The sequence below is a fragment of the Euprymna scolopes genome, chromosome 37, assembly GCF_053919585.1.
Source record: "Euprymna scolopes isolate OS-2025 chromosome 37, ASM5391958v1, whole genome shotgun sequence".
Lineage (NCBI taxonomy): Eukaryota > Metazoa > Mollusca > Cephalopoda > Sepiida > Sepiolidae > Euprymna > Euprymna scolopes.
The window spans coordinates 72501842-72527446 of NC_136518.1; the positions used below are offsets into that span (position 1 = coordinate 72501842).

The following is a 25605-nucleotide window of genomic DNA, read 5'->3' on the forward strand; positions in this document are numbered from 1 at the left end:
TGGGCCTTGATAAGTGGTGACTCCTATGTAAAAAAAAAAAAAAAGACAAAAAAAAGAAACCCCTTTCATGGACGTGCATCAGAAGCAGAGCTGTGCTATTGAATTCCTGGCAAAATTGCATTAAGAATGGTAATGACTATGTAGAAAAATATATTCTGGAGCACAAGAGATCTCTCATTTTAATGGTAGCATTACAGTCTTTGTAGCCCTTCATCTTTTTTTTTTTTAGTTAAAAACCAAATATAAGAGGCTTTACTTTTGGAATAAACCTCATAGGATATATATATATATATATATATATATATATATATATATATATATATACACACATTTTTTTTTCGTGGAAATATTCTATATTCACTTATATTTCCTTTTTATATATACACCAATCCTTATTTAAGAAGCTCAATGTTATTACAGAGCATATAATAAATGAATGAAAGTCTATATTCCAAATTTCATGATGTTGACCATCTTATAATTTATTTCTTTAATTCAGTTGACACAATTCTTGACAGTTTCGGTTTTGTAGCACAAAATCAATCACTTAATTCAGTGAATCTATTTTGCCCTTAACTCATCAGAAGAAATAGCAACAAATATATATAGTATATATTATATAGATATATATTTACATACACACACTAGCAGGCCGCCCAGCGTTGCCCAGTCGTAAAATATGCATGAATATATTTTTATTCCTAAAAAAACCGAGATATGTGCATGCGAGCATTTCGTTTTTTTCTAAACAGTTCACTTCTTGTAAGTAATATATATATATATATATATATATATATATATATATATATATAAAATGGTGGGGCAGAGCAGCTCGTTTATTTAAATTTGGCGCCCTAAAATGATGGTTGCGCCAAGGATGGACTTATTTGAGAGGGTGGGGCTTAAAGTTTGATTCTTAACGTGCGTTATTTATTTTTTTGTTTATTTTTCAGGAACCCCAGTGAGCATCATTGAGTGGACGAAGTTGGAACGCGCTTTTGCTGTTGAGGCAGTTTTTTCAAACGGTTGCTCAATCGTCGCAACACAACGTGTATTCCATAGACATTTCAATATTGAATGGACGCCATCTTACTGATTGATATCTTTAAAACTGGTAAAAAATTATTCCTAGTTCCTATTTAAAATGCCTCCCCATGAGACAGAGTTAGACACCAGGGTCGTTTTTTAACGTGGAGAAAAGGTACAAAAATAAAAAAAAATGTCTCAGCCGTGAAGGATTTCTCCTCCACTAACAGAGAACAAGAAATTGAAGTGTAGCATCTGAAGAAAATGTACTAGTTGCAGTTCAAAGAATTGCATGTATACCCGCATCACTTATGTTTTAATTGATATTCCAAATAAGCAAGTTGCTCTGCCCCCACCCTGTACTTATATTTTTGGGAAAAAAAGAATTCTAGCAGAGTGCTCAATTATGAAAAAAAAAAAAAATTCTAAATAAGAGAGTAATGCTTACATTACATACCAAACTGCGACAGATTTTGCAACAGAATTGGCATGCCCAATCAGTTTTATCGAAATGCAAGAATGAAAGAGAAATACATCGAAACTGAAGAGATTTAAGGACGCAATAAAATCTTATCCGAAACAATCGGGAATATTTCTGAACAAATGGGGGGGGGGAGAGTGGCTTTAGATAAAAGTAAATGGCGAAACTTGATTCACAGAAACATCGATTTCTTTGAGAATAGTCGTGTGGAGTACAGCGCTAACAAACGTTTGATTCGCAAAGGCAAAGAACAAGGCCCAGCACCGCGTCCACAAAGTCACCATACTAACTGTGACATAGGTGGAAAATTGTGTATCTGTTGCTGGCCTCAAAAGCCATTTGCGTAAATGTGCAAAACATCTTGGACCCTAATGTTGCTCTGCAGACAAAACTGATCGGACATACATATACAAACATACATATAAATATACATGTGTATGTATAAGAGAGAGGATGGGGAGAGACTAGCATAGCAACATGAATTATGAAAACATTGGAAAACATGTTTTTCTTTTATGTTGATATTTTCGTTCCAAACGATTTGTTTAATGGATTTTCTCGTGATGATTTCAAGCTTTTATTTAGTTTTTGATTTTTTGTGCGCAAATTTAAATGACCCATGAAGAAGGTAAATTGTATCAACCATTGATTAGGAAACCTAATACTGCTCACCGCAAAACAAAAATACTAACAACTCATAATAATGTTCACGGGTGAAAAAAAAGCTGAAATATTAAGAAAAATCTTCAAATGCAGAAACTGAACCACACAACCAGTTGAGACCGGTCAACCACAGATAATTGAAACAGAAATGGAACAATGTATATATATACTAGCAGATGTACCCGGTGTTACTCGGTATTAAATGTAATGTTAAATTCCTTAAAAAAAAAAAAAAAAAAGTAAAAAAAAAAAAAAAACAAACAAACAAACTGAGACATATGCATGCGAGTATTATGTTTTTCTAAACAGTTCACTTCTTGTAAGTAAAAAAAAATACTCAAGCTGAGATCAAAGCCAAAACCTAAAGACAGTGAATCAAGTACGATAACCATTAGGCCAGTCTGACACGTTCTTCAAAAAAAGTGTTTTCAAACCTACTTATTCTTAACATAAGGAAGCTCTCGTGAGAATGATTTGTGCATAACACAGCCGTGAAACAATTGACAAACAGATAACAATCCAATGACCTCCAAGTACCAATTTTTCAATTTTTACCTCTTAATAGACTTTTTTTTCCGAGATGAAAACCGATTAAAAAGTTTTCCACGTGTCTGAATAACCTGTATACCAAATTGTAGATCCAAAATGTGTTGAGTATATAGGTCGAGAGTTGCCCTCACACATGCACACACATTCTCGTATAGTCATCCACATACAGTACTGTTTCGCTGTTTCACAGCTCATCAGTGTGGCTAGACAGGCAACTGCCTCAAGCCAGGATCGAAACCCGACCACCCAAATGACAGTCAAGGCTTCTCACCTTTGCACTATACGGCTGATACTGAATGGGTAATGAATTAACGCTGTATTGACGTCCAAATGCCTCTACACAAATAGCGTCGCTTATACGCTAATGGCAGTTTGTATATCATTTCCCAATATGTTCAACCCGAGATAGGAAGCATTATAGTCAACCACATACAGTACTGTTTCGCTGTTTCACAGCTCATCAGTGCAGCTAGGCAGGCAACTGCCTCAAGCCAGGATCAAAACCTTAACTTTGTTTAAGGTGAAGAAGAAAAAAATATATCGGAGACATTCAGAAAACGAAAAATCAATTAAAAAAAATAAATAAAATAATAATGGTATCCACTGATTTTTTGTGTCAATTTCAACTAAAATCAATCATATTTACTTAACTGGCATGTCACAAATATGAAAAAAAAAAAAAAAAAAAAAGAAAGCTTTTCGGTCTTTATTAAAAGAAACACTCGCCATATTTGTTTGGTAGCACGTTACATAACAAGGGAAGTAACTCAGTCATGCTAAACACAAGACAAGTAACTCATATTTATGATTGTTAACGCACAATTTATTAAAAAAAAATTGGCAATAGTTACATGCTATTTACTTCCCCTTAGAACTCTCTGGTGTTTTTTAGCGAAATATTTTTTCACTAAATAATTTTTTCTACCTTCTCGTTTTTCGTAATTTTTGGATATATTCATTACTGTAACATGACAATTAAGTAGAGACGGTTGGTTTGCCTTGAAATTCAACATGAATAATTTCGAATTTAGCTATCTAACCGCCTACCCCCACCCACACAGAGCTTGTACCAAATGTACCTAGAAAAAGTATTCATCCTTTGGAGGTCAATTGGGCCAGGTTTCATCAGGGAGGGGGAGGGGGTATTATTATTTTTTTATTTTTTCAGTGCTATTGTGTACTAGTTTGGAAAGAAAATGCCGACTTATTCATAGAAGAATCTGTCCTAGAAAAGAGAATTGTATCTGTTTCTCTCTCGTTTCATTTTACTTCAGTCGAATTTCTAAAAAAAAAATCAAGGGGTCTCTTCCTAGGGGCTAACACTATATACATACATCGATGCCTCCGTTCAGTCTCAAGAGACAATGGACACCCCTGTAAAGGTAGATGTGCATGTGATTGTGAAGTAAGTGTTGCGCAATCATCAACCACACCTTTCTTGAATTGGCATTGCTTTGGTCCAATGGCAAAGAGAGGCTCAAGACTGACTGGAAACGCTGGTCGGAAATGATAAGCAAAGAGCACATACAGAACCTGGAATTCCCAAATGGTCGCCATTTTAATACTGACCAGGCTTAACGTTGCTTAACTCCAGTGATCTGACGGGAATCGGTGTGTCAACGTTATTACATCGTATATGAGATACATATTCCGTTAATCCCCTTTACGTCTCAAATGTTGAATTAGTCAAGAAGGTAAAAACATTACTTGTTCTCTCCCTAATTGGCAAGTTAAATTGTGTGATAGTATATATATATATATATATATATTTTTTTTTTTTTTTAATTACATTTTAACCCCCAAAGGCACATTGCCACTTTGATGTAGGAGGGCTACTATCAGGGACATAAGCTACAGGGGTATTATGTAGGGAGTCGGGCAGCAAGATGTCTGTTCACATTACACTTGAACTTCTGCATGTCAGTACAGTTGGGGAAGCAGGGATCCGGAAGGGTGTTCCAAAGTCTAGCAGTTCTGGGGAAGAAATTACTGGAGTAGAAAGCTCTCTTATATCTAGGGATCTCAACTGTGAAGGGGTGGGATTTAGCTGCTTATCGGGTTTGTTGGGGGTATTTACGTCAAGGGAGCACAAGGGCTTGCAGTTTGTCAGAGCATTCACCATGAAACTACTTGTAGAACAGGCAGAGGGATGCAACATTTCGTCGATGGGACAGAGGCTGAAGCTTAGATGACATTTCAGGACCTATCAGGTTAGTGACTTTCTTTTGAACCCTGACCAGGAGCGAGGGACTAGTAGCAGATGCACCAGCCCAAATGTGACAACAATACTCTATACATGGGTTAATGGTGGCCTTATAGAGGTACAAGATACTTTCAGGTGTTAGTAGTTTTCTAGCACGGTAGAGAGAGCCTACCTTCTTCACAGCAGTCTTGGCAATGCTCTCAATGTAGTTGCTCCAACTCATGCTCCCTGTGAACATTAAGCCAAGGAGTTTAAAAGAAGTACTTTTAGGTAATGTGTCTTTGGCCATTGCTATTGGTGCTAGAGAAGGTTTCTTGTAATCTTTGAAGGAAACAAGCTTAGTCTTAGTTTCTTGTGGTCTTTTGATCTTACTGGATTCCAGAACAAGAATTCATCTAGTTTGGTGGAGTATCCAGCTAAGTGCCGTTACTATAAGCAACATAGCTTTAAGAAGATGCACCGTTCCTCATATAAATCATTGTGGGTTAGCCATACCGAAAGATCTTATTTGGGCGAGAATACTATGTGAATTTTAATATTTAGTCAGGGTTTGGCCAAGATCAAAGTCGCTCCTTTGGGACAGAGGAAGACACTGGGTGAGCAGACAGGTCTGTATTCAACGTCCGTGTGAGGGAGGCTTGGGAATGCCGGACTTGAAGTGTCATCGAGATGCTGAGAGGCTGGCCTTCCTGAGCCACTATATGCAGGAGGACCAACCGTGGCACCCCGTGGTTACTGCCGCCTTCCCCGACCTCGTTCTCGACCCTTCCATCGAGAGCCGTCGCAGGCCGCGGGGAGAATCTGCCTACATGAAAGAGTGCCGAGCCGCGCTAAAACGACTACCAAGGTCCAGTGACCTTATGACTGCTACCCGTAGGGAACTCCACAGGGATCTAGTGAAGGGGGCCGCTGACGACCCGCTATGCGCGCGTTTGGGGTGGCAGCAGAGTGAGATCCGCTCCGCGTGGAGCTGGGCGCCAGGTTCGAGTCATCTGAACAATTCGGAGTTCTCTCTGACCTGGCGATTGGCCCGAAATGCACTTCCACTCAACAACATACAATGCAGTTCTGAGTTTCTGGAGTCGCCTGATTGTCCCCGTTGTGGGACAACGGCTGTGGAAACTACGGATCACGCTTTCTTCGATTGCCGCGAACTCCGCCAGTACTGGTCGTATGTCAGTGGGGTGACGGCTCGCATCGATCCTGAGCATCCTCGCCCAATTACTGTATCCAATGTTGTGGACAACGTGAGGCCGCCGTGGGACCGGGAAAGACAAATGGTCTACGTTACGATTCTGGCCGTGGCGAGAATGGTGATTTGGACGTCGCGTCTGCAAGGTTGCCGGGGGGTGTTGTCTTTTTCTGATCAAGATCTGATCGCGTTCTTTAAACACCAACTACGGGTGAAGATCAGATGTGATAGAAGAAGGCTGCATCGCGCGGCATTTGACAGAAGATGGATACATGTGGCAAGTCTGTGTGTACGAAGAGGAGCCAAATTTGAATACGTGTTCCCCGCCTAGGTGTGGAACGCGCAGTTCTGTAAAGTTAAATTAAACAAGTAGTCTCTCAGCTAGCTGAGTGTGTGTTCCATCCCTCCCCGATTAGGAAGCCTCCAAGATCCCCATCCCCTCTTACCTGCAATTTTTGTTTTCACCCCTTCCTCTAAATTTTACCCATCTTGGAGAAAAAGAAATACAAACTAACCTCCATCCCTTACCCACAAAATTTTCTTTTCTCCATTCACCCCCATCTAGAGGGCATCCCCACCTAGAGACTGACCCGCAGAAGCGAGGTTCCTTTTACAAACCTAGTGGAACGGGCAGTCTATCAACTAGACGGGGTTGGGAGGGTCCTACTAATCACCTTTTGTTTTTTCTTCCCCCTCCCTCGACACAAATGAATTATTGTTACCATTTTATTGTTATCTTTTTTGTTTTTACACGTCAATAAAAAATGTTTTAAAAATTGGGAGTTACTAGGACGTCCCCCAATATGAAAGGGTGAATGCGGTATTATGGTGAAAGAAGATACTAGCTGGGAGAAACTTTTGACTTTGTTTAGTTCTGGAGTGACAAGGATGACCAACGACCCCCAAAATCCCCCCTTTTGAGTTGGCCATGTGCCTAAGTTTTTTGTTCATCGTTGATTTTTTTTCTGTATTTTTTTAACATGAATAAAAGATTTAATATCTCAAAGTGTAGTATCTGTTCTTCAGATGCTGCACTTCCATTTCTTGTTGTCTTTTAGTGGAGGAACAGTCCTTCACGACCGAGACAATTTTTTATTTTTGTACCTTTTCGCCACGTTAAAAAACGACCAAGGTGTCTGAATCTGTCCCGTGGGGAGGCATTGTAAATAGGTACTTACAGGGAAAAGTATCCTCATGCCAGGTGGTCCCGACAAACCCCCTTTCCATAGAGACCTTAGCCACTCGAGGATGGTGTCTAGTAGGCATTCAAGTTTATGTGTGTGTATATGTTCAGCTAGAGAGGAATGGTTCGAGCAGAGGAGAAGATGAGTCTTGGAAGAGAAAGATAGAAAGACAAATAGAGAGTTTGAGGATAAAAGTTCTAATAGAAATCTGTTACACTCTTGCCCTGGGCAACGCCGGATAACCTATAGTTTGTAGATATATATATATATACAAGTGAAACTGTGTGTGTGTCTGCACATTTCCCTACCAAACTACTGTCAATTCTCAGTCTACAGACTCGAGATTTGACATAAGGGGTATTGTGATTTGTGAAAATCTTTTTAATAGGTTTTCGGACAGAAATTTGGCTGTTAAGTGGTCCAAGTTCAACGATTTGACCTTTGAAAACTACCAAACTCCTCCGCTAACTTTGGGTCTAAACACTTGAAATTTTAGATGTAGGTTACTTGGACATGGATCAAACTTTTTAACTTGATTTGAACCCAAAACAATAAATGTTAAGGGGTCAAAATTGGGGTCAAAGTTTTAAAACATTTGCCCTCTGCACCTGCGGTCTCTAGCAAATTACTCAGCCAATTTTTGATCTAATCATTTGAAACTTTTACATAAAGTGTAATCAGACATTGGGCAAGCTTTTTAATCGGCTTTTGGCCGAAATTTTGGCTGCCAAAGGGTCAAAGATCAAAGATTTGACCTTTCCGGTCTCTAACAAACTACTTAGCCAATTTTGGGTTTGAATCTTTGAAATTTTACATAAAGGGTATTCAGACATGCAGCAAGCTTTTTAATCAGTTTTGGGGCGAAAATTTGTCAAGAGGTCAAAGTTGAAAGAGGTGACCGTTACAGACTTTACCAAACTCCTCTGTTAATTTTGGGTCTAAATACTTGAAATTTTAGATATAGGTTATCTGGACACGAGTCAAACTGTTTAATATATATATATATATATATATATATATATATATATATTAAGAGGAGATTAAATACCCATTCACATACACTTTTTTCATGATAAAGCTAGAACCCGGAATTAGATGGAATCGAGCAATTGCATTGACAACAGACAACTAATATAAGTAGAAAAAGTGGTTCATCCTTCGTAGAGACGTGATGTCCCTCAACAAATAGGTTTTCCGAAATTCTGTCCGAGGAGTCGGCTTATTTCAGTTAATGTTTATAGATGTGATATCTACCGCCTGCATACCAGCAGTAACTATCTTAGTTGTATAGGACGCGTGACTTGTCACATAGTAGAATGTAGAACTAGATAAAATATAAAAATTAAAATCAAGGCATAAGCCAATAGATTGCGCTGTGGTCCATAGGGTTAAGTCGTCAGTATTGCACACTTGCATGCGACGACCTGGGTTAGCGCATATGTCGGAGCACATCACTGATGAGATGCAGTACATCGAAACACGCTTTGGGTCTGGCGTTGTCCATTGTCGATACAATTGCTAGATTCCATCTAATTTTGAGTTCTAGCTTTATCATGACAAAAGTTTATGTGAATCGGTATATATATATATATATATATATATATATATATACACACACAAAGTTATGAACAGTACATAAGGCCGGAGCAAAACTGGGTTGAACTGCTAGTATATATATATATATGTATATATATATATATATATATATATATATATATATATATATATATATATATATATAAGTAGGTTGTAGTTTGCTTGAAGCATTGTTGAAGAAAATTATAAGATAAAATTAAAAGCCAAGAACAATGCGAGATTTTTTTTTTATATAGAGTAAAATTAAATGCAAACAAAAGAAATAAATTTCTTTTTTTTTTGTTTGTTTTTTCTTTTTCACACAAATTTTAACTCTAAACAACAGTAATTTTTTTTTCTGTTGTATTCAATGATGTTGTAAATCTCAATATATTTCAGACTTATTAGTCCATTTTCAAGAGAAGACAGCGCTGTCTTCTCTTGAAAATGGACTAATAAGTCTGAAATATATTGAGATTTACAACACCATTGAATACAACAGAAAAAAAAATTACTGTTGTTTAGAGTTAAAATTTGTGTGAAAAAGAAAAAACAAACAACAAAAAAAAAAAAGAAATTTATTTCTTTTGTTTGCATTTAATTTTACTCTATATAAAAAAAAAATCTCGCATTGTTCTTGGCTTTTAATTTTATCTTATAATATATATATATATATATATATATATATATATATATGCTACTTCATTTAATCACATGAATTAATATATGAAGGTATAATTTATGCGTTAATTTTCAGTATTTACTTCAAAAGTACTCAATACATAGGTAGAGGTAGTAAGTTATATCTATGAAAGTTATAAATGGCAATTAAGCTACAAAATATTCTACGTGTTAGGCTCGTGAGAATTCATCAGCTACACAGAATATTCTGCATTTCAGGCTCGTGAGAATTCGTCAAGCAAGCTTGACGAATTCTCACGAGGTTGAAGCGCGGAATATTCTGTGTAACTTAATTGCCATATATATTTTCATAACTTGCTATATATATATATATATATGACTGCTCTCAACTACATAGTTATATGCTGATCAGTCATCCGTACTGGCGGTTTCTACACGTAAATCAAACTCATAAGTTCTGATATTATTGCAGAAGCCGCCAATGAAAGGGTAGTATCCAAACTCATGAGACCGATTTAAATACTGCCCCCAGAAACCGCCGATACGAATAGCTAATCAGCACCTAATAATATAACATTGCATAAATAGGTATTTGTAAATGCGTCGGCGCTCGATGCAATTAATTATAATCAGCCTCCCTCATCCTGGATCGATTTTGAGTACAGATTGTAGATCCTCTTACAGGTATTAATTTTAAAACGATGTCTAGCCACATTTTTGTTTTGTTTACTGTGCTTACGTTTTTTTTTTTTATGATATAGTTGACACTAATACGAGTGGAAGAAATAGTGGGGGGGGGGTCAATTGCTGATGTACTACATACTTAGATATTTACTTATTTTGTGAAAATATTTAATAAACAATACTTATTTCAATGATAATATCGTTAGTTCGAGAATTATTTTCTTAAGATTTATATTGATTTCATACACACACTTAAGGAGCTTTTTTTTTTATGTTTCTGAACTATTTTAAACAATTTGGTGCTTGTTAGGAGTAGACAGATTTTTTGTTTTTAATATCTTTCGTTTTAAACAAAAACAATATTACGCACTTGGTTGTCATGTCGAAAATAGTAATATATCCAAAAAATTACGAAACTTCATCGAGTATACTTTTTTCTTTTTTTTACTAAAAACACAAAAGCTATTGTTCTACTCGAAGTTTTTTAATTAGATTAGACCGACATTTGTAGTCTAATCGAAATTTTGCGTTCCGAGTTATGTCCCCCTTATGTGTGAACTCCTTATCGTCTAGTTTATAACATCTATGAAAAATGCAATTTTATCCAATTTTCCGTAACAATTACTGGCGGATCAGTACGAGAGTGCCTGCTCTAAAAATACGTTATTTTTCACCTTTTTTTTTTTTTTTTTTAAACTTTTTTCCGACAATTATCATAGATTACAGACGTAACCATCATATTAGCAAAGATTTTGATAAAAAATAAATTTAATCACTTTTAAGAAGGGGGTTCACTTTCTCGTTATAAGGTTCTACTTACTTGCTCCCTGACTTATTGTAAATTGTGAGAAATTATTTCTCACATCCCAATTTCCTCCCTGCAGAGGCAAAAGAATCCACAAATACAAAAGCCATAACTTTCAAACTCAAAATTTATTCACAAGTAACAGCAATAAAAGTTTATTGGTTCTGATATTGTCCTTTTGCAAAACGGTGGCCTGTTATTGCCTCCATACGCATGGAGACTTTAGTATGAATTCCTATTGACGGAATGTTAGTTCGTTGTTCCTCGGATGGATCCATGAATGTTCATGGTAACATGGCGGGAATGTTGGCGCCTATAATTAGGCATAATGTGAGCTACTTAGGACTCGAGATGAATTGAGATAAGATCCAATATTTGATAAATAAACATGAAGAACAGTTCTTGAATGCCATCTTTAATTTGGATAGATTCAGCAGGATTAGTTGTCTCTGCTTGTAGAGATGTGGTCCCTTGTTCACCAACTGTTAGGTGTTCATGAAGGAATTGTCATAGTGCCCTCCAGTGGGAGCTGCTGGGTTAAGTCTATCCCGATGCCGAGTTTTGTCTAGACTGAAAAAGAAAGCATGATACAAAAGCGTGCAAAGTCAATCACCTGACTCATTCAAATTTAAACCAATGACGACCGACCACTAATGCATGGGCGGCTAAACAAAAACAATGATGGCGACTGTATATGGAATTTCTCACAACATCTCTTTACCGATGTGTCACGTGACTGGTGAGATTTTCTGTGTGTACGCAGTTCTTATGTCTATGCAACTTTGATAATTAACAAAAAGACAAATAAAGACGGCCTATTGGTCCCATATTAAAAGATGCATAAAATATTTTCCGGAATCGTTAGGGGACATTAATTTTTAATTTTTTTTTATCGTTTGTTGTAAGGAAATTTAAAGAAATCTCACTGTGAAATTCGTTGTTTTAAAAAGAGTGTCAATGTAAACAAGCCCCCACGTGAATATATTATCTCACAGAGTTAATAACAGGGTTCATGAATGGCTGACTAGACTTTACAAGAAAATGATTCGTCCTCAGTGTAATTATGCAGTGGATCTACTAATGTGAATACAGTGTAAGAATTATTAGTCGCGTGCAAGCGACTCTATAAGTCACTCTGTCAGTCTGTCCGTAACACTTTTGTGCTTGGCCTTTTTGGTTAAGATCAAAGGTCTGTTGTTAATACATGCTGTTCTTAGCTTTTTAAGCTTTCCTCGGCCTTTTGGCCAAGATCAAAGTGTAGTATCTATTCTTATTACATGTTATACTTATGTTTGTAACTTTGTGATATAAAGTGGGGGATCACTTTTCTGTATTATTAATTTAATGTAAAATGATTACCCACTTTACAACCAGTCAGTCTCAAAACCATTCAAGTCATTCTCCAGATCATTCAAGTTGTTTTTGAAGGATTTCAGTTATTTTTTAAGCATTCAAGTCATTCTTAAGGTCATTCAATTCATCCTTAAGTTCATTAAAGTCATTCTAAGTCATTTACTTTTTATTTATTTAAGTCATTTCAGCCCATTTTTCGGTTATTTTAGTTTATCTTTAAGAATTTCATGTCAATCCTACATTCACGCATTCATTCATTACACGTGTAACAAGAGCACGCGACTAATGGCTATCGGCTTTGTTTTATGTCAAGATGGGAATTTTAACTAACATGTTTGATGCCCTCTGTTGAAGGCAAGAAATGAAACAATCACAAAACAAACCCTAACTGTAAAATTCAAGACAAACTTTATTGCTACACAGGATATTTTTGTAAAATAGTGCACCCATCTTGCGTCCAACGTTCGAGCTGATAGTTTGCTTCAATGAAGCGATAGATTTTAGTCCTTTTGCAATTTGCATGCTGCCGTAGTCTGCTGCAGGGAAGGATGAATTTAACCGTGTTCCATTGGACCTCATGACCCTAAAAAATTGATAACCATGCAAACAGGCTGAATACCGAAGATGAAAAGTTCACAATGATAAGAAAGGTCCATAATGCGGTTGTAGACATTCCGTCTTATACGTAAGCCTAATTCATAGGCTTTTACAAATATGTTCTATACTTCATCCATGGCTGAGATCTGAAGCATAGAAGGCACTAATGTTAGCGCCCACGTCTGCTTCCTAGAAAACGTAATATAAAAAAGAGTCCTTCCTCCTTCGCTGATCTGGAAGGTTGGTTGTTGGTTGGTTGTTTTTGTTTTACGGCATATCAACCTTTTTCAGGTTATTTAATACCAAATCTAGTTATTTTGAGGAACGATTTTTAATGGAGTATATATATATTTTTTTTTTTAAGTCAGATTCTATTTAACCCATAGTTGGGACCCTAACAGGTACTACCACTTCGGGTCAGAGTGGACCTGAGAGCAATGGCAATTAAAGGGTGGCTCCACACTCCCCTGCAAGGTGGGGCCTCACCATCGGATATAGTTTTAGGTCAGGTCTGGAAGGAACTGAAGAAAACTGAAAAGGAAATAGAAATTGATACCAAAGGCATGTGACATTTCTAGTTAGATTCGACCAATCAAATCGATCGATACAATGGCAGTTAGGGCTTGTACGATGACTGTATAATTTCTTACGACAGGTCCCTAGTGTTCGCCAGAGTTGGCAATCAATCAATTCGTAGAGCACAACGGTGTGTGAAGAATATAATATTTCGCCTGACACAAGGGCATTGGTGTTTGCAAATGATAATAAGTATCGTCCTATGTTAGGGCATTAATACGTCTCAGAGACAAAAGAGTTTAAAGCTCCACACCTCGGATAAAGAGATGTTTTCACGTCTATTCGACTTGCTGTCTTTTTGAAAACTGGCACGACCTGAAACCTAAAAACAGCGTCAAAAATACGACTCGGCAGTTAATAACAACAATCAATCTGACAGGTCCAAACAAAATTGTGGCCGGTCAAACCGACCAATGAGGATCCTGCTTATTTCTGCAGAATTTCTCACGGCAGTCCTGACCGTGCTGCCTCAGAACTGTGTGAATGACATGTGTATCACTGTCACATTTGCAGAGTTTTGTATTGTCTAACTATCGTGATGTTCCTATTTACAATGCCTCCCCGGGGAACAGAGTTAGGAACCAGGGTCATTTTTTAATGTGGAGAAAAGAAATAAAAATAAAAATTGTCTCAGTCGTGAAGGATTTCTCTTACACTGACAGAACAAGAAATTGAAGTGCAGCAGCAACTGCAGCATTTTGGCCCGAATCTTGATGTTACTAAGTTTTATGCATTCCTTAATTAGCTAAGTACTGCCTTATTTATTTTTATGACCATGGCTTAATACTGCAAAATAAATATTTTCTAAACAATTAAGGAAAAATGGTGTTTCTGTTGGAAAACAAACCATTCTTTGAATGCCATTTATTTTTGTACCTTTTCTCCACGTTAAAAAACGACCCTGGTGTCTAACTCTGTCCCGTGGGGAGGCATAGTAAATAGATACACCAATATATGAAGACTACAAAATAAAAAAAAAACAACAAAAAAAAAAAAAACGTCGAAACCAATTTTGTTTAAATTAATAAAAATTGTCCGTATAAAATATCACAATTTACACAAATAAAATGTCCACGAGATTCAGTTTTTTTTCTTTAAATAATACTAGAAAAGAACGCACAAAAAATAAAAATAAATACTTTACAAAATAAAATACAATGCAAAAAAAAAAAAAATAATAATGATAATATTAAAAAAATATATAGGTTCTTAGCCAGAATTTAAGTTCCTATTTACAATGTCTTCCCACGGGACAAAGTTAGACACCAGGATCGTTTTTTAATGTGGAGAAAAGGAACAAAAATAAAAATTGTCTGTCATGAAGGATTTCTCCTCCACTGACAGAGAACAAGAAATTGAAGTGCATCATCTGAAGAATAGATACTACACTTTGATCTTGACCTGAAGGCCAGGATTGCCAGAATTTAAGTTGCTAAAATAGACATAGAAAAAATGTTTACGTAGCGTTCTGTCATGGAACGAAAAGGTCATATTCCAAAAAATCACATAAACTAATCAAGTAATTTTGTATACAGAAAATCATTTTTTAAATGATTTTTAGCGATTTTAATAGTAAATTGTAGCCATTACACGACTGATTTTGATCTCGGTTGTTCGAATTTAGTTGACGTAACGGTTCAAAACACGTCTCGCTTCTTTATAAAAACTGAATTTTCTTAGTTAAAAAAATCTAGATAAATTTACGAAGTTTTGGAATATTAAATTTCGTTCTTTAATTGGTACGTTGATCATAATGATTTCTTTTTCTACTAAGATTGAATTTTGGACCTGCACTAAAAAAAAAAAAAAAAAAAAAAAAAAATCAGTAAGTTTTTTTTGGGTTTTTTTTTTCAGTTTCTGAAACACAACGTCTAAGTTTGTGCGATGTCCTTTCGGCCGTTGTAACCCATTACTGGATTGGATTAATATATACCCGATTCTTATCGAAAAATATTGCTCGTCAATTGTTCTAACAGAATACTTTGGATTGAGCAGCCAATTATTAAAAACAACAAAAAAAAAAATTACTTAATTTTTACCGCACTAATATCGCCCGCCATGGGGACCGATCTACATAAGCGCACCCACGATAAAAAAGCAAAAGAGATGCACGCGCACTTGCTGTGTGGGTGGTTTTCGTTTCGAATTTTAATTTCTGCTGCCGGGAAACGCGTATAAATAGATAAACGCTGTGTACTTTAAGTAATGATCGTGAAAAATAGTAATAATTAGTTTTCTCGGTTTTAATTGTTTAAAAAGAAAATTTTTGACGAATAAAATAACGTTAATTAAATTTGGGGACGGGATAATGACAATGTTATTATCATATTTGATATTAAAAATAATTAAGTTGCTTTCCAACGCGGTTCGTTATTCTGAATACTAAGACAAAGACATTCGTAGTTAAAGTGATTGTATTATTTATTTATTTTGGTACTTATGCAAAGAGGTGAAATAACGTTATTATTTATTTATTTATTTATTTATTTAACCCATTCTTAACTTGGGAGTAAGGTGGGTGCTAATGCACTTCCGCTCTATTTTTGAAATAGTATTTTCAAGTTTAATTAAAGTTTTATGTGTTTTTATTAAATTGTGAAGTTAAAGTACAGAATAGCTACAGAACCCCCCCCCACGTTAAGAATGGATTTCTAAATAATAACGTTATTATTTCAGCACGGATGCACTAGTGCAGTACTGCAGTAGTAGTGCACAGTGAGGTTTTTTGTAACTACTCTGTACTTTCCCCTAAAAATTTAAACAAAAGATACCGTAAAACTTGAAAATAGTACGGGACTTTACCTTCCCTGCATAAGCAGTATTATTATCATTATTATTATTTAGAATACGAGCCGTGCTGGAATAATAATATTTAGAAACCCATTCTTAACATGGGGAGGGAGTCGTTTTGTAACTATTCTGTATTGTATTTTAACTTAATTTTAATAAACAAAACATACAGTAAAAAAATTAATTGGGTTTGTTTTACTATACACATCGATTCGAAAAGTTGTCAAAAATAAATAAATGCAAAGGCAAAATGAGTTACTTTTCTGCCTAACTAGATCAACTTTTAATGTTTTAACTTGAAAATCCAAAACAATACCCTGCTGTTACTATATTTAATAGACATTTGTGGTCAATAAGAAAGCTTTATTATTTATATTTTATGTGTATGTACAATCAGCGTGACTGGAAGTGGTTACTTAACATTTTTTTACGTCGATTTTGTTTTACTTGGCTCCCCACGAGGGCAGAGTTAGACACGAGGTAGGTCTTTAATGTGGGAAAAATCCAGTTCCCCAAAAAAAGGGGCACTGGATAGGAACAAATTTATATAAAAATCGTCTCAGTCATGAAGGATTTCTCATCCACTGACCGAAGAAGTGTAGTATCAGAACAGATACTACACTTTGATTTGGGCCTGAAGAAAGCCAAGTGCTTACCAAATCTTAAGCACTTATAGTACCGTGCTAGTTTTTAAATAGTATTTTCAGTTTAATTGAAAATGTTTCGATTTAATTAATGAAAACGGAAAAGTTTTTCACGGACCATTTTTTTTTTTTTTTTTTTAATGAAATGTCATTTCATTTTCTGTTTTTAATAAAATAAAATAAAAAATATTTCATGATAAATTCTCCCGTTTTCATTAATTAAATCGAAACATTTCCAATTAAACAATTATGGATATATGTTCTCTTTCACTTTATTTCCCTTTTTTTTTTTTTTTTTTATAGTTCTTTCCGGAAGTTTATCTGGTTTAATTTTTTTGTTATTTATTTCGTGCTTCGGCCATAGTTTAAAATACTGATTTCTCCCTTGGATTTTTACGGCAGGTGCGTGAAATAAAATGGCGTATCCAGTTTCGGCGATAAAGTGTAGAAGTATCGTATTTTCAAGTTAAATTCAAGACTTTTTTTTTTTTTTTAATTGTTAGGCCCAGTACAGAATAGTTACAAAACATCATATGGGTTTCTAAATAAATAGCGTTATTATTTCAGCACGGTACAATAAGTGCACAAGTACCTGATATCATTATTTTATAAATAAGATTTGTTTTCCTCTGTATTTTTACTGTGATTTTTGGTTATGAACAAATCGTATCGCTGCTTTAATGCTCACTTTCTCTAATCTCGGCCAGGGAAGTAAAAATCATTCTAGACCGAGGCAATTTAAAAATAAAATAAAAATCCACCCAGAATGGTAATGTTGGGGGAGCAGCATCCCTCCCTTTAAAAATAAATGACTGTGTCTAACTACCTTCCTGGACACTGAACAGGACCATTTCGTAATTATATTATTTTTAAATAGAATCTTTATAGGCTCGTTTTCCCCTCAAATATTCGACTGATAGCAAATAGAAATAAATTATAAAAAGACGCGAGAAGTACACATGAGAAATGGTTAAACAATGCTATTAATAGAAATGAAGAAAAAAAAATGTTGGTTAACAGAAAATGGACATAAGGTCAAGTTTAGTAGGCGGAGAGCAAGATCAGGGAGTGCCGCTGATGGTTTATACGCATATTTTTTTTTTTTTTTTAATTTTATTTTTTTTTTTTTTTTGCTTAACTTGTTCGAGTAAAGCCGAGAGGCAAACTTTTTGCTTTGTCTCACAAAATTTTAAAAAGGCGGACCTGTCTGTACGAGAGTACCCATGCCACCCCCTAAATAATGAGTGTTTTACACCTTTTTAAAACTTTTTTCCGACGATTATCATAGATTATTACTTAAGTATAATATTAGCAGAAAAAGAAAAAAGATTGAAAAAAAATTAAAAAAAATTAATGTAATGACTTAAGAAGGAGGTCCATTTTCTCGTTATAAAGTTCTACCTCATTGCTACCTGACTTACTGTCCATTTCTTTGCCGCCGTGTCACGTGATTAGAACGTCATCACGAGAAAGTGAACCCCCTTCTTAAAAGTCATTGTTTTTCTTCAAAATTTGTTTCTGCTAATATGATTATTCAGTCTGTAATCTATGATGATCGTTGGGGGGGGGGGGGAAATACGTAAAATAAAAATAATTAAAAAAAAGTGAAAAACACGTATTTTTACGGGTGAGCACTCTCGTACAGGTCCGCCTTTAAAAAACTTTATTTAAAATTCAACATAAAACTCTCTATGATGTGTGTGTACGTACCAGTCACAAAATGAAGAGGTTTAAAAAAAAAAAAAAAAAAAAAATCACGTAGTTTTATTATTAAGAAAAATCAAATTTTATGAGTAAACAAAAAGCAACCGTTTCGCGTCATCTTGAAAAAAAAAAAAAAGGTGCTAATGCAGAGAGTGATCCGCGCTATTTTTTTTAAATCGTATTTCCACGTTTAATTAAAGTTTTATGTTTTTTTTTTATTCAATTGTAAGGTTAGAGTACAGAATAGGTACAACCCTCCCCCCCCCCATGTTAAGAATGGCTTTTTAAATAACGTTATTATTTCAGCACGGGTCACTCACTCTCTGCATGAGTACCAAAAAAAAAAAAAAAAGGTAAACCTACGAGATCGGCCTTGTAATGCTACCGATGTCACATTAATCGCTTTAAATCGTTTAGAAATGGTTTCCTTTTATAAAAATAAATCTATCTAATCAATTTATATGATTTTTGGAACATGACATTTTCGTTAGGTGACGGGTACGTAACGTACACCATAAAGATTTTTTTTTTTTTAATAAGGTTGAAAATTCTAAATAAGAACGCTTTTTTGGTTCGAATTAATTTTTAATCTAAAGTGACAATGCCGGGTGTAGTTGTACTGATATTAACAGAAAGTTTTCTTAATTTCAATTATTAAAACAATGGAAAAAGGGAGGCAAAAACTTATCCAGCCAGGTGGAACAGTAACTTATCTTGCCTTTGGTAACATTTATTTGGGTGCTAGTGCACTTACTGATCTGCTATTTTTTAGATCGTATTTTCAAGTTTAATTAAAGTTTTATGATATGTTTTTTTTTTTTTTTATTCAATTGTAAGGTTAAAGTACAGAATAGGTACAAAACACCCTCCCTCCCTATGTTAAGAATGGCTGTTTAAATAATAACGTTATTATTTGAGCACGGATCAATAAGTGCACTAGTACCTTTATTTGTTGTAAATTTACTTACCCCCCCCCCTTTGTTAGCCATTCTGGAGAAGGAAGGCCCACATTTTTTTTTTAAAGAGAAGGAAAGAATACCGTTGTCATTATAAACTGTTAATAAACTTTGGTATTCATGCAGAGAGTGATCCGTGCTGAAATAATAACGTTATTATTTAAAAAACAAAAAAAAAAAAAACATTCTTAACATGGGGGGGGGGTTGTACCTATTCTGTACTTTAACCTTACAATTGAATAAAAAAAAACATAGTATAAAACTTTAATTAAACTTGGAAATACGATTTTAAAAAAATAGCGCGGATCACTCTGCATTAACACCAACTTTTTATTTTATTTGGGAAGGTCACCGCCACTTATTAAGGCCCGGAGGCCACTCTAGGATAAGGGATGAGTGTTATGGTGAGACAACATGATCAGTAATGGTGGAACTTGCGTAGGGCAAGATTATATAAAAGGACGGCGCAATAGGAATTTATTCACATTGGATTTTAAGATCACTATGTTATAGTTAGTCGGGAAGCAGACACACGGTAACAAGTCTTCATTTGTCATATATCTATTAACTTGTCTCCCCACGAGGGCAGAATTAGGCACAAGGTCGGTTTGTAATGTAGAGATCTGGCTATCGTTATTTTCATGGCAAGTGCTCGCCTGAGCTTCAATCTATGATCCCATCCTAGCCAAACTTTCACAAGAACACTCGTCTAGTTACAAACCTCAACAGTTTACCCCCAATTTCTATCTGTGCCTATATGTAAACGTTCCCTGAACAAAGCTTCTCTCCTAGAACTGCCCACCTGTGGAACTGTTCCGCTAGCCTGTTTTCCAGCTGACTACAATATAGTCGTCTTCAAGTCCCATGTAAACAAGTTCTTGCTGAATCTCCCCTCCAAAATAATCTTTTTCTACCCCATTTCCACTAATAACTATTAATACGCTGTTTCAACGTCGCCGTTGTTTCAGTGACTACCGTAGACTCATTAAACCTTATCATCGAGTGGCGTCCGGATCTTGATAAGTAAGACTCCCCCACTTCCTAAAAAAAGGAAAAAAAAAAAAGAATACTCTGGATTGGAACAAAAATTAGAATTGCCTTTCTCTACTGATAGAGAATAGAAAAACTGAAATATAGTATCACAATACAACTGATAGTACATTTTGCTCCCATTTCTCGCATCTACGTAACTTTCACATTTACTATCAATCGAATATTTATTTAATTAAATAAAAAAAAAAAATAAAAAAAATCCACCGGAATGTATTTTTCTTTTTTTTTTTTTTTGTTTTTTCGCAGACCAAACACATGTTTCAATGTTTTGTTAATAGTTGTTAAAAAAAAAAAAAAAAGGAATGGGTAGCAGAATACGAATCGTGCGTAAATAACGTTATTATTTAGAAACCCATTCTTAACATAAGGAGGAAACTATTCTGTACTTTCATCTAACAAGTTAATAAACAAACGATAGGATTTTCAAGTTAAATTCACACCATCTAAAAATAAAAATTTTCACATTGTGTAGTTCAGTTATAGAACTTGTGTAGTTTAACAGGTGCTTATGCAGTTTCATTAACCGTTTTTCCGTATGTAGCGCGCCGACATTTAACATTTCACAAAAATTCTGTGTACATTTTATGGGTTTCGGTGTTTTGCTGTCTTTTAAGTGTTAACTATTTCGTACTTGGAAAGTAGGACATTATTTTTACAATAGACAACAAAACGAAAACGTTATCAAAAAACACATATACAACAGCTGTTATGTTGTCAAAACAAAGATAAGTTACTCTTCTACCTAGCTGAATAAGTTTTTAGTGCTTAACTTATTTTAAAGTGGTTATTCAATTCGAAAAAACAATTGCCGAGTTGTTGCGTAAGAACAAGAAAAAATATGGCCGCCATACGAAGGTCCTTTAATAATTACAAGACACCTTTAATTAGCCATGGTTTATGATACACTGAGGGCATTGCCAAGGCTGCTGCAAAGGTGGGCTCTCTACTGTGCTAGAATGTTACTTACGATTGAAAGTGTCCTGTACCTCTACAAAGCCACCATATGCGCCCATGTATGGAGTATTGTTGCCACATTTGGGCTGATGCATCTGCAACTAGTCTCTCGCTCTTAGACATGGTTCCACACTGTCAGCAAGGCTTCAACCTCTGTCCCATCGACGAAATGTTGCACCCTCTGTCTGTTTTACAATTATTTTAATGGTAGGTGCCCCAAAGAACTTCAAACCCTTGCATCCTCTCGACGTAAATATCCCCGACAGAAAGCAAAATCCGACCCCTACACAGAGATCCCTCAGATGTCAGAAAGCCTTCTACTCTAATAGTTTCTTCCATCGGACTGCTAGACTTTGGAATTTCCTTCCAAATCACTGCTTCCTTGACTGTACTGACATGCAGAAGTTTAAGTGCAATGTGAGCAGACATCTTGCTGCTCAACTCCCTACATAGTATCATTGCCAATTATGTTCCAGATAGTTGCCCCTTACTTTAAAGTGGCACTATGCATTATTGGGGTGAAAATAAAAAGGGAAAGAGAAAAAAGAAAAAAAAAAGAAAGGAAAAATGAGAAAAACAAAAAGAAAGAAAAGCGAATGAAGGAAAGAAAGAAAAGCGAATGAAGAAAAGCGAATGAAGGAAAGAAAGAAAAGCGAATGAAGGAAAGAAAGAAAAGGAAAGAATGAAAGAAAAGGAAAGAATGAAAGAAAAGGAAAGAATGAAAGAAAAGGAAAGAATGAAAGAAAAGGAAAGAATGAAAGAAAAGGAAAGAATGAAAGAAAAGGAAAGAATGAAAGAAAAGGAAAGAATGAAAGAAAAGAAAAAAGAAAGAAAGAGAAGGAAAGAAAGAAAGAGAAGGAAAGAAAGAAAGAGAAGGAAAGAAAGAAAGAGAAGGAAAGAAAGAAAGAGAAGGAAAGAAAGAAAGAGCAGGAAAGAAAGAAAGAGCAGGAAAGAAAGAAAGAGCAAGAAGGAAAGAGCAAGAAGGAAAGAGCAAGAAGGAAAGAGCAAGAAGGAAAGAGCAAGAAGGAAAGAGCAAGAAGGAATGAAAGAGAAGGAAAGAAAGAGAAGGAAAGAAAGAGAAGGAAAGAAAGAGAAAGAAAGAAAGAGAAAGAAAGAAAGAGAAGGAAGGAAAGAAAAAGAGAAGAAGATTATAGACATCTCCTTTTCTCAAAATCTAATTTAGAAAAAATTTTGAACCTTTTTTTATTCAGTTTTTGAATATTGGGCTGCAAAATTTATTTCTAATAAAAACGGAAAATGTTTGTAATGTTTTAGTTTAAAAAGACAACAAAAAATGATGCATTAAATGAGACTGAGTGGCATATGTTAATTCGAAAACTGCAACGCAGTCTGACAATTACACGGGATTTATTCAGCTTCTTTCTAAGACACAAGTTTGACAAAAGGTCAATTTTAAGGAGAGATGAGAGAATTGATTTAAATGATAATCCGTGGTCAAGGCCATTTAGCCCATTACGTGTGGGGCAGTGGGCACTGGGGCAGTGGGGCACCAACCACAATGGGTAAATGTAAAAATGGACGGCGTAAACTGAATGCGATAAAAAAAAATGTGTAGGCGAATAAAATGTTTTTTGTTTTTGTTTATTTGTTGCAGTATTACGCATGTAATCGCAAGAAAAACACAGCATTTATTCAGATTGGCACTTATGGCGACAATTAAAAGGAAAATACAAAAAAGTGTGTGATACTTGTTACAGAACGAACATGTTATATTCAGAAAATTACGTGGTTTGATCAAATAGTTTTGTTTAAAATCAAAGAAATTAAAACTTACCATCATTAGCGATTTTACTACTAAACTATATTGAACATAAGGCTGATTTATACCTCGATATATCGATTTGAATTGTCTCTCGCTTATTTATTTCATCGGATTTCATCATGCCCGACAAAAACATTACGACTCGTTTAGTTGTAAAATTTGATTTTCTTGATTAAAGAAAACAAAAAAAAAAACAAAAAACAAAAAAAACAACACAAAAACAAAAAAAAACACAAAACAAACAGAACTATTGGATCAAATTACGTGCTTTTTGGAATATGACATCGTTCTTTAGCAAGTGCGTACATCATACATGCGTTTCTGTTTATTTATTTATTTTTTTTTTTTTATTTTTTTTTTTTTTACTTTAAATTGCCACCTTAAGTGCCAATTTGAATAAGCACCAAAAACACATTCGGAATATATATTACAAAAATCGTGAGGTTAAAAAAAAATGGAACCGGAAGTAATATATTTGGCTCATAGCACCAAGCACCATGTTTATTTTTATTGCTCAATAATCCAAAACGTACTTGCATCATACTAAATTAATTTAAACTCCAAAACGTTTGTAATGTCATGTCTGAAAGGACAGACTTTTTCACCCAAGATCTTAGTTTTTAATAACTATAGATCGAAACATCATCATGTCATTGTCACGATGTTTTTACATGTCTGTACAAATAAAATTAAAATCTCTCTCTCTCTCTCTCTCACACACACACACTAATTTTAATCGCAAACCGTTTAGACCATCGTATCGTTACATTTACCCCAAGGGTATGCCCCCTTCTCTTTTTAGATAACGGGGCTCACTTGTCATGAATGATAGCAAAGCAAAGATAATTTTAAAAAATACGAAATAAGCAAAAACTATCATTCGAATTTCCAAAGTTCTCTACAATTATGAAATTTTGTTTATTATATTAAAAATTAAGTGCTTCTACAAAATTTGAACCGAACCAAGTCCAACGTGAACAAGTTTCTGATGAGCCGTTCCACTTAAGTTAACAAATTTACCGCACTTCCATTACTATCGATTACTATATTGTCCTTTTGACTACTCTACACTCTTTAACCCTTATCCTTGAGTGGCCTATCGGCCTTGATAAGTGATGACGCCTATGGAAAAAAAAAACAAAAACAGATTGTTCCCGCTAAAACTTACGGTTGATTTAAGGTTATGGTTAAACAAAAATTAAGGTGCTTATGCACTTATTAAACGGCGTTATTTTTAATAGTATTTTTAAGTTAAATTCAAATTTTACGATAACTTCACGCTTTTTTCCCCGTAAACTCAGCTCTAGTACATCATCTACGGGACCATTCTTTGTATTCTTTGGAATTTATACTAATTTCGGCATGACATGTAAGTACGTAATGATTCCCCTTAAAATGCCTTGGTTCGAAAATACACGATTAGGTCGGAGACACTAAAGTTGCACCTCTTTTTTTTTTTTTTTTCAAATTGTTAGATGAAAGTACAGAAGCGAAAGCGTTACAAAACACACTCTCCTCCCCATGTTAAAAATTGGGTACTAAGTGCACAGCACAGCAGCAGAGTGATCCGTGCTGAAATAATACTGTTATTTAAAAAGCCATTCTTAACATGGGGAGGGTGTTTTGTACTTATTCTATACTTGCAATGGAATAAAAAAAACATAAAACTTTAATTAAACTTGAAAATACGATTTAAAAAATAGCGCGGATCAGTGCAGTGCAGTGAGTGCACTCTCTGCATTAGCACCAAAAATTGTTTTCTAAATAATAACGTTATTTCAGCAGGCGCAACTAAAATAAAAATAAAATGTATTAAAAAAACAGTTCGGTTCAAATTCCATAGGAGTATCAAAAATTAAAAATGTAAATTTAATACAGAAATTACAGAATTTTTATGATGTACGTAACCATCACTAAAATGTCATATGCCAAAAACCACGTACATTGATCAAATAGTTTTATTTTGAAGTAAGAAAATAAAATGTATGAGTAAGAAAAAAGGGGACTGGTCGGATTCGCGTCGCTATCTTGAACAAAAAAAAAAAAATAAAATAAAATACGCTGGGGCACGTCGTAAAAATTGACCCTTGTAAGACCAGCCTTATAATGCTAACGATTTTACATTAATCGCTTTAAGTTATTTAAAAGTGTTTTTCTTTCTTTACTTTATCGATTTGTGTGTTTTCTTGTT

General features: G+C 34.9%; 1 protein-coding gene and 1 pseudogene across 2 annotated transcripts in view; one reads left to right on the forward strand and one right to left on the reverse strand.

Annotated features, from left to right (window-relative positions):
• LOC145261225 (protein retinal degeneration B-like) overlaps positions 1 to 25605 on the reverse strand; it is a 633753-nt gene that overhangs the window by 606713 nt on the left and 1435 nt on the right. The window lies entirely within an intron of this gene.
• LOC145261396 (U2 spliceosomal RNA) lies at positions 12229 to 12368 on the forward strand (annotated as a pseudogene).